The 14,052-nt window shown below is 49.9% G+C and overlaps 1 protein-coding gene across 1 annotated transcript in view; it reads right to left on the bottom strand.

The window, feature by feature from the left end:
- The window catches only part of CUEDC1 (CUE domain containing 1), a 76,060-nt gene extending 65,005 nt beyond the window's left edge, over positions 1-11,055 (bottom strand). Inside the window, exon 1 of the mRNA XM_063109649.1 lies at positions 10,468-11,055. The gene's annotated coding sequence lies outside the window, so the exon portion shown is untranslated. The remainder of the gene's footprint in view (positions 1-10,467) is intronic.
- Between the last annotated feature and the right edge of the window lie 2,997 nt (positions 11,056-14,052).

Raw genomic sequence — 14,052 nt, forward strand, 5'->3', positions numbered from 1 at the left:
AGGGCTGGTATAAGGATTAAATTAAATTATATAAGTAAAATGCTTGACACAGAGTAAGTCTTCTTACAAATGGGAGCCATTAACCGTAGCTACTGCTGATTGTGGGGGCAGGAAGGAAAATGAGACAGATGGGGACAAGGGAATATTGTCAAGAAAATCAAGTGCTTTGGGAAATGAATGCCCAGAAGCCAGAGTCTGAAAACTATGACCACCCTGTTAACTCTCTTAAATTGGGCTTGGGGGCAGGCAGTCCTGAGGGAGTTCTCAGGCATCCCCTCCCTCCCTGGCACCCTTCATATTCCCCCTAGGGACTCCAGCCTCAGCTCATAATCCAAATTAAGGTCACTGATCCACAGAAAGTTCACCAAGAGTGGCCCAGGAAAGGATGTGCTCCCCAGCCTCCCCACAAGTGGCTTGTAGGTGGGGCTGGTGGCTGGAAGTGCTCACACCTGGAAGGCTCACAGCCAGAGTCCTAAGGAAGAACTTCCTTTAAGACTAGCCCAAAGATGTCCCAGGGGTCAGGCAATAGCACAGAGAGACCCCTGCCACCCTCACAGGAAGGGGGAATGTGAATGACATTCACATTCCTGAAGGTCAAAAGCTATTTTTGAATTGTCTAGTCTCATAGGATGAATTTTTATGTTATTGTCTTCAAAATGATCACTGCTGTGGATGAGTCTATTTTTAATGACACTTAGGTCCCTATCCATTTCCCTTTAAGGTCTAGGACCTAGAGTCTCAGCAGGATGAGAGGTTGAGGGCGGCAGTGACAGGAAGCTGGGAGCCCTCCCCAAATGCCTGAAGGGACCTCACCCTTGGCACGAACCACCAAGGCCTGCTGTCGGCCTGCTGCCTGCCCTAGGAGACCGACACAGAAGGCTTCTGGTTTCAGTCAACTGCCATCTCACTCACTCGCTCTCTCCTTTCTTTTTTCTTTTCCAGGATGAAAGCTAATGGGATGATTCATTCTCTTATTAAATCAACTCATGAGAAAAAGGGAAGTCACCCAAGTTCCCAGTCCTCTGTCATCTGAACATAAGCCACTCCATGGCTCATCCCCTATATGCACTAAATAGAAATGCAATAACAAGAAAGAAATTCCATGAAAAATCCCAACCTTCTCCTCTCCTTTCATGTCTCAAGAATTCACTATCCCTGGAAGTTTTCTAAGTTTCTAAGTCTGCCACAGCTGAGGGCTGAGCTGGGGTTTAAAGATAGGTTTCCCAATAAAATGTGATAGGAGGGGAAAGAAACACATGGCTCTTAAATCCACAGATGTGCAGTCCTCACTGCAGAGAGTAAAAATCCACCCAGAAAATGTCCTTCTCTGTCGCTGCTGCATCTCTTCTGCTCCGTCCCAAACTTAGAAACAGCTGTTTCTCTATAACTCCAAAAAAAGATTTCATATGCTCCGTCTCCTCATTCTTTCCAACACTGTGATCTGCACACTTAATCTACCTCCAGGCTCAGTTTATCCCTCCCTCAGATTGTCAAATAAGAAGAGTAATAGTGAAAGAATAAGAATCACAACACTGAAATTTATATAACGCGCTCTTGTAAACATAGCTACAGACTCCGGGGGTTGGCTTTTTGAGTTCAGATCCCCCTTCCTCAACTAACTAGTAGCATGACCTTGGGCAAGTTAACGTACCTGTGCCTCGGTCTCCTCCTATTTAAAGTGGTGATAATACTATCTTATATAGGGTTGATTAAATAAATTAATATGCCTAAAATGTTTAGAAAGCTTACTGGCATGCAGTAAGCATGCAATAAATGTTAGCTATTATTATTAGACCATCAAAACAATCATGTGCAGGAGGGATTATTATTACCAGCTCTATGTGACAGATGTGTTCAATAGCCATTTGCTGTTGTGGAGTATAATAATAGATTAGCCTCTAAAAGTAGATTAACCTCGAAAAGTATGAATTAAGAAGAGACCTATTCAGAATGACACAGCCCACACGTGTCAGAGCTGAGACTGGAACTCCCTTCGTGGGCTTCAATACACACACCTACAAATTCCACACTTTAACATGCTCCCTCCTTCAGGCATGGAAATTTGAAAAGTCCCATGGACCAGTGTCAAAAACAGATTTGAATTCTGTAACCTCTAGAGAGTGGCAGTACATCAAAGGGGTGTTGCAGGATTCGCCAGACAAAATTAATTTCCATTTGTTTTCATATTCAAAACCACACACCAAAGTACTCTTAGGGCGAGGCTGCCACCCTATGAAAGGTGTCAAAGACCACTCAAGGCTGGAGATCACACCAGCCTCAACAATGTTTCAGACTAAAACGTCTCCCTTGGGAGGCTCCTAGGCTGTCAGTGATTTGCAAAAGGTCAGTGCAAATCACTTGGAAACGCATTTGTGTAGGCATGGCCTAAGACATGTGGACTTCTGCCAAGCCCATATATTTTTTTAAAACATCTGCACTGTCTTCACCCTTGATAAATAGCAGCCAGGCTACAGAAATATTTCCATTACACCCAAAAGCCTGCTTCGCCACCACAACTCATTGAAATGGATGTTTCCAATTTGAGAAGAACTCCTCCACAAAAACATCTAAAATCACCCCAACCTTTCCAGCAGAGGCAACCAATCAGGCATTAGGAAACCTCTAAACAAAGTATACAATATTTGTGGAAGCAAATTATTTGGTAAACATATGCCCTCCTGCCCAAAGTCTAACTATATCTAATAAGTGGATTAAGACCATTTCTTCTAACTTTATTATGAACATTCATTAGAAGGCTTCTGTACAAACACTTTCATAAAGCTCTCTTCACATATTTCAATACTGTGATGAAATCACCTTATGGCCATGCTGGAGAGAACTGGGAATAAAAGAGTTTGTAATCATTATAACCCTGGCTGTATCACTAAGGAGCCATGTGATTTCATGAAATGAAAATAATAATAACAATAATAATAAAAACAGCAGCAGTTAGCATTTGTTCAGGACATACAACATGCTAAACATTGTGGTAAAGACGTAATAAGTACTTGATCCTCATTAGCAACCATCAGGTAATATTATTACTCCCACTAAATGGATAAGGAAACTTTAGACTCAGAGAGACTGAGTAACTTGCCCTAAGAACACAGCAGCGACTAACCGAGGCCTATTCAAACACAAGGAGTCTGGCTTAGTGTTCTTTTTGCTGTTGTTTTTTATTTTCTTTATTTTGACTTCGTGTTCTTAACCACATACCACCAATCTGTTCAAGGTGTTTAATGACCCAGGGCCACAAATTCTTCTAGGAACACACTGAGTGATCTTCCAAATCCTTTCTGGCTTTAAAATTTAGGGCTTCTCTCTCTTAGAAATAAAATGAATTTATGATGTTGAGAAATAAAATGCAATGATGTTCTAGCACTGCTAAGATGGAAAGGAACATCTGTGTATGCCCCACCCAGAACCAGTCAGGGAGGAAACCCACCGATTTTCTAGGGTAATGATGCCTTGTGAAACAACCAGACTGGCCCCAAACAGTCTCAAGAGAAATGACAGCTTAAGGTTCTCAGAGGATGCAAAGGTCTGCAAGTTCACAATTATTGGTTCTCAAACTTTGACTTTCTTTCTTTTTTTTTTAAAGAAAATCAAATGCAGGAAAATGCTGCCCAGCAGGGGCTAGTCTTCAGGATGCCAACCCACGATGTGTGTTGCCCTTGTGCATCATGACCTTTGCTTTCCTCTCAGCTCCACACCTGCTTGTGGGAAACCCACCTCATCCAGGTAATTTGTGTTTTAAGATGACCTTACGACCTCCTAGCCTGTGGCTCAGTAGTCATGTTACTGTGTGGGGGTTTTGTCCTGTACACATCTGTCTTTATACGTTCTCTCCCCCCACCATCACCCAACTCAGTCTCCAGACACACAAACTCAATCGCCACCTTCCCCAACTCCTTCTCTTAATTCATCTTCTTCTTCTCCCTGCTCAGCACAAGTGTGCCCTGTCCACCTACCTTGACACTCACCCACACAGCCAATGCTGAAACTTTTCCCGTCCAACCCCGCCACTTCCTCCAAACCCCTCCACCCCTACCCCACTGTCACTAAACCTCTCCCTCTGCTCCTGGTACGGCCTGAAACTGAAACTAATCTCAGACCCGAACAAAGTGAAATCATTTCCTGCGCCTGATCCCCTTACAAGACCACAGAGCACCTTCTCAACAGAGCTCCAAATCCAGCTTGCCGGTCACTGGGGGAAAAAACCCAAGCTTTGCAGATGCCCTCCTAGAAACAAATGCTTTCTTAGTGAATAGGGAACCACAGGGTTAGGGGAGGAACAACATTCTTGCCATCCTGTTCTGCTGCTACTTCTCTTTCATTTGCACATGTTAATTTAAATTCAGCCTGGGAGCTAAAGTTCACCACCTGGTATTTTAAACTCCTTGTCCAGCATCCATTTATATTTGGTTCATTCTTAATCAGATTGTCTTCTGAGAGCAAGCCGTGTTCTCTTCTGAGATCTCTGTAACCATCTTGCTGAATGCAGTTGAGATTGTTATATTACATGTATTTCCTAAATTAGAAAAATGAAGCCTTTATTTTTATGCTGGGAACAACAAAAAAGAAAAACAGCAAAAGCCATTATAAATGAACAGAATGTCAGCCCTTGAGGATCTCTCGAGGAATTATACATTTGGAAAAGATCTTCTACTGTGTTTTGTTCATCTTACCTTGGCCCCACAGCACACACGTGTGCACCTTTCTCCATGGCTGGGGGTATTACGAAACGATTCTATTGTTGGCATAAGCAAAACAGAATCACAAGGGTGAGTGCGCTGGGCCCACAAGTGTGTGGCCAAAGAGAAATCACTTTTGGATTATCTGTTATTTACTCATTTATTCGACAAAGCTTACCGTGGGCCTCAAATGCATTCCCCAAACTCTTCTAGGTGCAAGGTCCGCAGGGTGAATGAGACGGCCTGTTAACTCCAACTGGGAACACCATCCTCAGAAATGTCTCCTGAGTGGGAGCTGATCCACTACCCAGACAAATGCTCAGCCACTTCCAGGTTTCCTTCAGCTCTGCTCACAAGGCTTAGACTCCATCCTGGAGGGCTGCGGGTCACTACCAGTGGGTATCTCTGCTGACCCAGATCAGGGCAGGGCAAGAACCCCAGCTGCTGGGCAGATGGGTATGTGTCTTGGCTCACTAATGAATGAATGAGCCACTCAGTGTTACTGGTCATTCTTTAATCACTTCAACAGTAAAAGGATGGGTTAGGCTAGATCTGAGCAACCTTCTAACCGAAAAATCCCAGTTCCTTTTATCCTCCTATCACTGAGCTGAGATGGACCTCTAGGGGCCTTAACTTCATCTTCCTGTCTCCAGATGAAACCTCTTAAACCACAAAGACAAATGAAACTTGTTCCCATTTTTAAAGATCTTCGGGGAAGGCCATTCCCCTCTGCTCTTCTGAGTCACTTTTCTGACACTCACATCCTATCTGAAACATCTTCCTCATACCTTCCTTGAGTCCTTCCTCTGCAGTTTAAATTCATATGCCTCTGGTTCTAAGTATGGAGATAAGAATGAATCACTGTGTTCTGAGCAGTAACTCTTGCCAGACTTTTATTTCTTCCTCAGCATGTTCACTGCAGGAATTACAGGAGGTGACAGTGTTTCTCTACTACTAAAAACCACAAAGGCATCAAAGAAGCCAACCACACTGCCCAGTTCCCACCTCCCCTGGCAAGGGTACTACTGCAGGATCCAAAAAACCTGACCTCCCTGATGCCCACACACTGGCCACTGGGCTCTACTCAGGTTCACGGAGCAGCAGAGTGATGTCCTCCCATGGCCAGATTAAAAGCCCAGGAGACAGCAGCCCCCTTTATCCTCACTCGGCCCAGTGCCCCCTCCTCCAGGAAGCCTCTCCTGCCCACCTCCTCTTCTTTCTGACAGAGTGCCCCCTTCCTCAGTGCTTTTTCTTATCACAGCACTTGCCATGGCACCTGGAATTCTAGACTAACATGTTTGTCTCTCCTCCTAGACTGTAGACACCTTGAGGGCAGGGGGCCATGCCTTGGTGACTTTTGTGCTCCAGGCCAGGCCCCAGCAGAATGTCTGGTGCTTGACCAGTGGTTCTCAGCAGACTGTGTTAAGCATATTCCGATGATGCTTGGACATTGTACTGGCTGCCCTTCCAGCAGAGCACAAATTGGCAACTTCCCACCTCCACTCTCCCCCCACACACACACCCCCAGCTCAGAAGGGGTCTCTCTGAGAATTTCTCTAAGGGTGTGAGCCTGCAGCCAGACTTCCCAAGTTCAAATCCTGGCTCTGCCACTTTCTAGCTACATGATTTGGGCAAGTTACTTAAACTCTTGATGTCTCTTATGTCTGTTTCCTCATCTGAAAAATGGATATGATATCTCATAAGGTTTTGTGAGGAGTAAACGAGCTGATCCACGTGAAGCACTTAGAACATGGTCTGAGCCATAGCAAATGGTCTGATCACTCAGCGGGTGTTGGAATTATGATTTCCCAAGCCTCATCCTTCACAGGGACTCCCCACCCCCGCAGCCTCCACTCCTGACTGCCTCCTGGGCCTGCCCCACCCCCTCATGAGACTCCTGTCCTCTAGGCCCCTGTCGGCCTTGTTCCCCTAGACCAAAGTTAGCATTACCATAGAAACCCATTCAACCTTCCTCACTGATCATGCCTCCCACCCCTGCCCCAGCTTATAGGGCAAATTCTCCAAAGAAAAGGGAAGAGAATTGGTTCCAGAGCAGAGCTGCAAATGCTGAGCCATTCTGCCCCCAACCATGCTTAGCTGTCACCCCTGTCATTTCAGCCCCCCCGTCTCCACTGTGCAGTCCCCTCTGCTCAGAATTCAAGAACCTCACCTAATGCACCTCCCATCCCTTCAAAAGCCACCCTTTGCCTCTACAGTTTTACCAAACATTTTTCTTAATAACGAGCCTTCAAACTTTTGCACCCACGTGCAGAAATAACAACAATCATAATAACAGCTTCCACCCAATGAGCACGTACTCTGTCTGGCATACATGTTAGATCTCCCTTAACTCTTCCGAACATGAGAACCTGAGGCACTTACAAAGTCTTAAAGTAATATAGAGAGCTGGGATTCTACCTGGGGATGCCTAACTTCAGATCCTACACTCTAAACCACTAAGCCATGGGCCGAGCCCGTGGCGCACTTGGTAGAGTGCTGCGCTGGCAGCGCAGCGACGCTCCCACCACGGGTTCGGATCCTATATAGGACTGACCAGTGCACTCACTGGCTGAGTGCCGGTCACGAAAAAAAAAATAAATAAATAAAATAAAATAAACCACTAAGCCATGATAGAAATGGGCACAAAATGGCTGGATTCCTTGGTGGGGGAGATTAGACCAGTGGAGTTGGAACTTTTTTATTCCACCAAGAATTCCTCAAAGACCCTTGGTGCCCCATAATAGAAAAGAAATGGTCACATTTTATGAGAAGGGAGTTTATGTTTACAAGCATTGTTATTGCATTTATCATTTATGACCTGTTTCAATGACAAGAACTTTTGCTGCATTATTAGGAGTCCATTATATGGCTCTGACACACCCACGGTGCTTATTGGGAGGCTGGAAGCACTGAGTGAGTCAACACAACTACCATCCTGAACTCACCAAACTGCAGCAGCCAGGACCACAGCAGGCAGACAAATCCTGGCCACTGGGGAAGGCAAATCCTCACCTAACTGCCACAGGACCCTCACATGCCGCCAAGAGGACTTCCAAGTCCTGAGTCAGGTACCACTGGACCTCAGCCCTTCAGGGTCTCTAAGGTCTTTTATGGTTTTTAATTCCCATAAGTGTAAGAGCCAGCAAAACAGAGGCACCACCTTCTCCTGGTCACCTTATATATTCAGAAGTGACCCCTGTCTGACAACCAGCTTCTTGCCCAAGGCTCTAGAATAGAGCTGCTTTTGTTGCTTACTGCCAGAGAAGAGTAAATGTGCTAAACTCTGGAGGAAGAAACAGGTGTGAGTGGGGCCATACACCAAACACCATGCTTGCTAGTTAAAGAAAAATCCCCATGAGCTACAGTTGTCTAGAATACCAAGGCAGAGAAGGCACAAATGGCACACCATCCTAAAAGATCTTCCAGATCCCTAGCAAGTGTACACAACACAGACACCCGCATAGCAGCCCAGGCCCAAAGGAAGAAAAGACAAGCCAGGCCTCTTTGGGGGCTGCACTGGGAATGGTGACGGCCAACCCCTCTGTTCCCCACTTGCCTTCTAAAGTCCAGAGGGATCTAAGGAACCTACAATATCCAGATCTTGGCCTTGCACAATTCTACCCCAGGCCCTCCTCTAGAGGAATCTTTCATACTTAACACTCTGCTAAAGCACCTCAACCCCATTTCCTTCAACATGAGCTGGGGCTCTTGAAGGGTCTGGTTCCCACAGCCAGCTAAAACACCAGAATACCCACCCCCATCCTAATCCCTTTTTAAACTCTAATTCAATAACCCTGTGGCCCCAGCCCAGTGCCCACAGCCTTCCCAACACAGAGATAGCAAAATTCAGCCCCTAGAGAAGCACCACCTCATCCGCCCCCATCCTTTAGCTAGCTGTAGGGAGCTGGGATTCAGTCCAGAGTTTCCAGGTCTCCATGGCCACAAGCCCAAAGTCATATAGGAAGGTCATGAGAAAAGACCTCACAAGAGGTCTGCTCTTTGCACCCTGTGATTATTCACTGACTGGCCACAAAGGAAGGAACTGTTCTGAAGTGCCCAGGCTAGACCACAAACTCTAGAGCAGGGGTTAATGGGGGCTCCTAGTTCCAAGTGGGTATAGTAACCCTCTGATATTGAATACAAATGTGTCCCTTCTACACATGCATGTAGGGGGAAGGGAGGAAGTTAGAGCTTTCACCATATTCTCAAAGGGGCCCTCAAAGGGGCCATGTTCTCAAAGGACCCCAGCCTCTGGCCTCAAGATCCCTCTAGTCATATCACATCCCTGGGCCATCCTAGCTGTGCAGGGTCTGCTATTCAAGGATGTGCCCAGGTCTGCAGCACCACCACCCTGTTCCCTTGTCTCATGCTCCTTCCAGCTGCAGAAAGTGGACAGGGGTTTCAAACCCAACCCTCCTGTACATCCGCTCCAGCCTCCTGGTGGCCCGAGCCAGGTCTCTCCCAGCAGTACCTCTCCATCCCAGAGAAGCCACCCTCTGTGCAAACTGAGATCCCAACAGGACCGACCTCCAACTACAGAGAGAGCCCAACCTCACACTTGATGGGTAGGGCCAAACCTCCTGGTGAGATGACTTCTTCCATCAGAGAACTCCCGAGTCCCTCACCTCCTTCAGCACACCTGGCTAACTCCACCCAGGCTGTAAAAGAAAGGGGTGAGAGACCCAGGAAATCTCCCTGAGTCCTTTCACCTGAGGCAGGTGGCACAGGGTGCTGCAAGATGACCCAGGGAAGGTGTATTCCCTATGCTCTATGATGCCGCTGCTTGAGGACCAGGTTTGAAATGAGATGGCTGGTCCTCTCGCATCCTTCATCACCTCTAGAACATCTTAGTCCCCTCACCCTCCACTCTCCCCAATAAAAGGAATATCTAAAATCTTCCTCCCCTTAAAACAAAGTCCTTTCCAATAACTTAATTTCAGTATAAATTCCTTGGAGCTAAAACTTTTTGTAAGGGGAAAAGAAATAGGCAAGCCAGTGCAAGGTGAAGAGCAACAGTGCCAAGAAGAAAATGAAGGGGGCAATGAACAAAGGCAAAGGCCAGCCCCCCGGAGCTTAGAGCCCGGGGCTCTTAGAGCCGGAGCGGGGAGGGGCCGGGGGGAGCAGGGGCGGGGACAGTGCGTTCTGAACTTTCCCTCCCGAGCCGCCGGGAGATGCAGCTCCCAGGGGACGGGGTGGGACCAGAAAAGGCTGAGTCGACCTGTGGCATCGGCGGGGGCAGGAAGCGAACCTCCCCTCCCCCTAGAAGGAGCTCAGCCCCCAGCAGGCGCCCCCGCCGGCCGTCGCCGCCCAGCCTGCACCCCCAGGCCGGGGCCGAGTGGGGAGGGGCGCCCACACGGAAGGGGGAGCGGCTGGAGAGGGGACTCAGGCGGCGGCGGCTCGGCCAGGCCTCGCTCCCCTTCCCCGCGGCGCCTGCCCGCGACCACCCCTCTAGCCGCGCAGCCCACTCCCAGCCCCCCGATGCCCGCACGCCCCCCGCGCCCGGGGCCTGGGATGAGGTGGGGGCTCGGGAAGGAAGGCAGGGCCGGGACCCGCCGCGCGCGGCTGGGGCGGCGCGGGCTCCCGGGAAGCCGCGGCGACAGCACCGGGAATCAAACTCGCGACGGCCCGGCCCTCCCGGCGGCGCCTCGGTGATGGGTCCCGAAAAGGTGGGGCCGCCGGGCCGGGGCCGGGGCCGGGATCGCGCGCGGGGCGCCCGGCGGGGTCCGCGCCCGGGGCCGGGCGGGAACCGGCGGGGAGCGAAGGAGGGTCTTACCGAGCAGCCGCCACGCGCGTCCGCTCCCCGCGGGCCGGCCGGGCCGGGCGGGGGAGGGGCGGCGATCCCGCGGCGGCGGCGGCGGCGGCGGGCCCGGCTCGGCGGCGCGGCTGGGCGCGGGGAGGCGGAGAATGCGAGGCGAGGCCGGCTTCCTAGCGGCGGGCGGCGAGAAATGCAGCTGTCCCTGCACGGCTGCCGGCGCGGCCGCAAGTGGGGCCGCGCGGGGAGGAGCGGGGCTGCGGGCGGGGCGGGGGCCCGGCTGCAGCGCCCCCAGACCCCCTCCAGATGCCCGACCCCTTTCCAGCGAGGCGGGGAGCGGGAATAGGGGTCCGGAAACCAATACGGTTGCGGAGGGCGGAGAGGGGGGCACCCGCTGAAGATAGGAAAATCCCCTCCGTGTCACCCCCGCACCAGCCGCAGTGACTCCCCGCTTGCGGGCAGGAGGGCGTGAGCGCGGAGCCTCGGTCCCCCGGGCGGAGCGGGGTGGGGAGCGTCTTGCCCCGGCCGGCTGGGGAGCAGCAGCGGGAGAGGGCGGGTCGGGAAGACCCGAGATCTTCGAGACTCGCAGGGGAGCCTAAGAGCGGAGCTGCCAAGAGCAGGGCTGCCCCGGGAGCTTGCAGATGTATGCCAGGAACCCAGGGTGAGGGTGCAGAATGTGGACGCACAGCTGGGGTTGGGACACCGACATGTGGGGGAGGGAGGCTCCCTGGGAGTTTAGGACTCAGGAAAGGGAACAAAATCAAATGCTGAGGCCGGACGAGACGGTGGGGAGGGGACAGGAAATCAAAGCTGTTACTCATTCTCACCATCATGTACCACCTGCCATCTGCCCATTCACCACCTCCTCTCCCGGCTTCCCCAACGTCCGGGTCACTTCAGAGGCTTCTGAGCCCTGGGAGATTTTCCCCTGAAGACCTCGTTTAATAAATGGGAGATCGACTTTGGCTATTCTTTTCCCACGTGGTTTGGTTTCAGACTCCAATTTGGGGGTGGGTAGGGTGGGTCAGATGGTGACCTTGCTTTGAAGAGGAGCTACCTAGAGGACCTGAGGAGGGTGAAGGCCAGATGCAAGTTCCAGCTCTGCCCCCCAAAAGCTTTCAAAGGGTATGTACCCTAGTGCTGGAAAAGCCTGCCTTAGAGACCCACTTGCCTATCTGAGCCTAGATTGCTGGGAATAGCCCCATCTCCCCACCTCCAAGGGCTTGCAACCCTCTAGCCTTGCTGAGACAGATCAACATGCTCAGCCACAGAGACATCTGATGGTAAAAACCACAAACCAAAGTGCCCCAGACACCAATGTATTTCCATCATCTGCATGTCAAGGGTAAGTTTTTTCAGCAAGTTGGGAACCTGGGAGGGGGAGAAACCTCAGAACCGTACCCTCCTGGGGTGGGCCCAACATTAGGTCAGCATGTTGAGCTGAGCTCAGGGACTGGGTTCCCAGACCCCTCTGAGGATCTCATCTCTCCTGCAGCCCTCTCCCCAAGCTTCTTCATTCCATGCTGCATCTATTTCTGGGGTCCCTTGAAACCCCAGGAGCTGGTCTCTAGACCCCAAGTTAAAGATTCATAATCTAGAGGCACTGACCCATGCCTCTATGCTGACTCCTTGTAACTGAGAGCTCAGGATTTATACTCCTGGACAGTATAGTCTAGATCATGTTATCAAGTGCGTTACCTTATACTTACCCACAGTGCAGTTCCTCTGCCACTTTTCTGCTTACTTGCAAGATCCCCTGCAGTTCATCTCTGTCACCTTGGCATTTCGGAACCAGGAGAATACATCTGCAAACTTGGAGATTTCCCTGTTTACACTTGCTTCTGTATTGCTCATAAAAACTTTAAATATATTATTAGTATAGTTGTTAATAAAACCAGTCATTGTAATGAACACTTCCTTGAAGCATGCTGTTCTTTGGGTTTTGCTAACATACTTCTCCTTTTGGGGCTATCCTCCTGGAAGCTTTTTCTCAGACCCCTTACCTACGTGTTACCACCCTGCCCTTGACTCCCACCACTGCCTCGAGCTCCCAGGGTTCCAGGGCAGATCTCCTTCCTGTGCTCCAGCCCCTCACATCAGCTGCCTACAGAAGGTCTCCACCTGTGGGTCCCTTAGACAACTCAAACTCAAGGAGGCTAAAGGCGGGGGGGAGGGAGAAGGGAGGGAGGTTTTGGTGATGGGGAGCATTAATCAGCTACAATGTATATCGACAAAATAAAATTTAAAAAATAAAATAAAAAAAAAATTTTAAAAAATTTTAAAAAAAAGGAGGCTAAAGGCAAATGCAGAGCCATTCCCTCCCCAAGCCACACCCTTATCCTCTCCTGAATGCAGGTCTGTGGCTCAGGCTGGAAACCTCAGTACCCCATGCCCCTTCTCCAGGATTCTACTGGTAATCAGGTCCTGTTCATTCCTCCTTCTCTCTTCCCCTCCATCGTTCCTCCAGCTTCTGCCTGATTCAGGCCCCTGTTGTGTCTGCTCTTAGAGGATGAGGTGTCTGTTTTGCCTTCCAGCCCAAATCCTGCCTACTTCAGGAGACTCTATTAGTTCTTTCTTTCTCCCCATCTGTGCTTCAAACCTACAAACACTTCAGGGTGCCCCTTCTAAGAAAACCTTGCTCCAATCCTGGCCTGCCTTCAACAATTGCCCTATTTCTCTCTTCCCCATTCATCAGTAGACTTCCTCTAAGAAGCAGCCATACACACTCTCTCTGCTTCCTCTAGTCCCATTCAATCCTCAACTTCCTGCAGTCCAGCATTCTTCCCCATCATTCTCGTGCAGCTTTCAATGGGAGGCAATGGCAGGATCCTGGTTGTTTCAACCCATGCACCTCCTCCCTATCCCACTCCTTGGCTCCATTGCAGGCCTGGATGCTCTTAATGCCTCCTTGAAATTACTCCTACCCTACGGCTTCCTAGCCTCTTGAGTTTTCTACCAACTCCTTCTCTTCTTCAGCTCTGCCTGCCCCAGGGAATTCTCCAAGGCTCAGTCCTCTAACTTTCCATAAACCCCTCTTGCCAGGATGTTCTCACAGAGGTAATAGAGTGGAGCGGGTACCAACCCCTCACTGCTCTGTTTGTGTGCTGCATGACTTTGGGCCCTTAACTCTTTTTGTGCCTCAGTTTCCCCATCTGTATTCACGACTAACAACAGTGCCTACTTCAAAGAATTGTAGTATAAAGGGCACAGAGCAACACCTGACATATTACATATTCAACAATTGCTAGTATTGTTATTAATGATATTATTACAGTATCTACTCTCAGATGGAGAGTGCAGATGACCTATCCTGCACCCTATTCCCTCTCTTGAGCCCCCTGACTGGAATGTGTGGTTGCCATGGGATAGGCTGTCCCACAGCCACCTTATGTTAGGCATCGCAGGCCTGGAAGCCATCATCTCCACATCCTCCTTTGCTAGAATTCTCTGGCCTGGATAAGGGCACCTCCCATCTACCCAAGTTACACACTTTACATGCTGCCTTCCTCTTCTCCCACATTCAAACCCCTCACGAAACTCAGGGCTTGCTACTTCCTGCATTTGGAATCTGCTCCCTCTCTATTCTGCTGCTCTGCCCTGGTTGAG

The sequence above is a fragment of the Cynocephalus volans genome, chromosome 10 (assembly GCF_027409185.1).
Source record: "Cynocephalus volans isolate mCynVol1 chromosome 10, mCynVol1.pri, whole genome shotgun sequence".
Taxonomy (NCBI): Eukaryota; Metazoa; Chordata; class Mammalia; order Dermoptera; family Cynocephalidae; genus Cynocephalus; species Cynocephalus volans.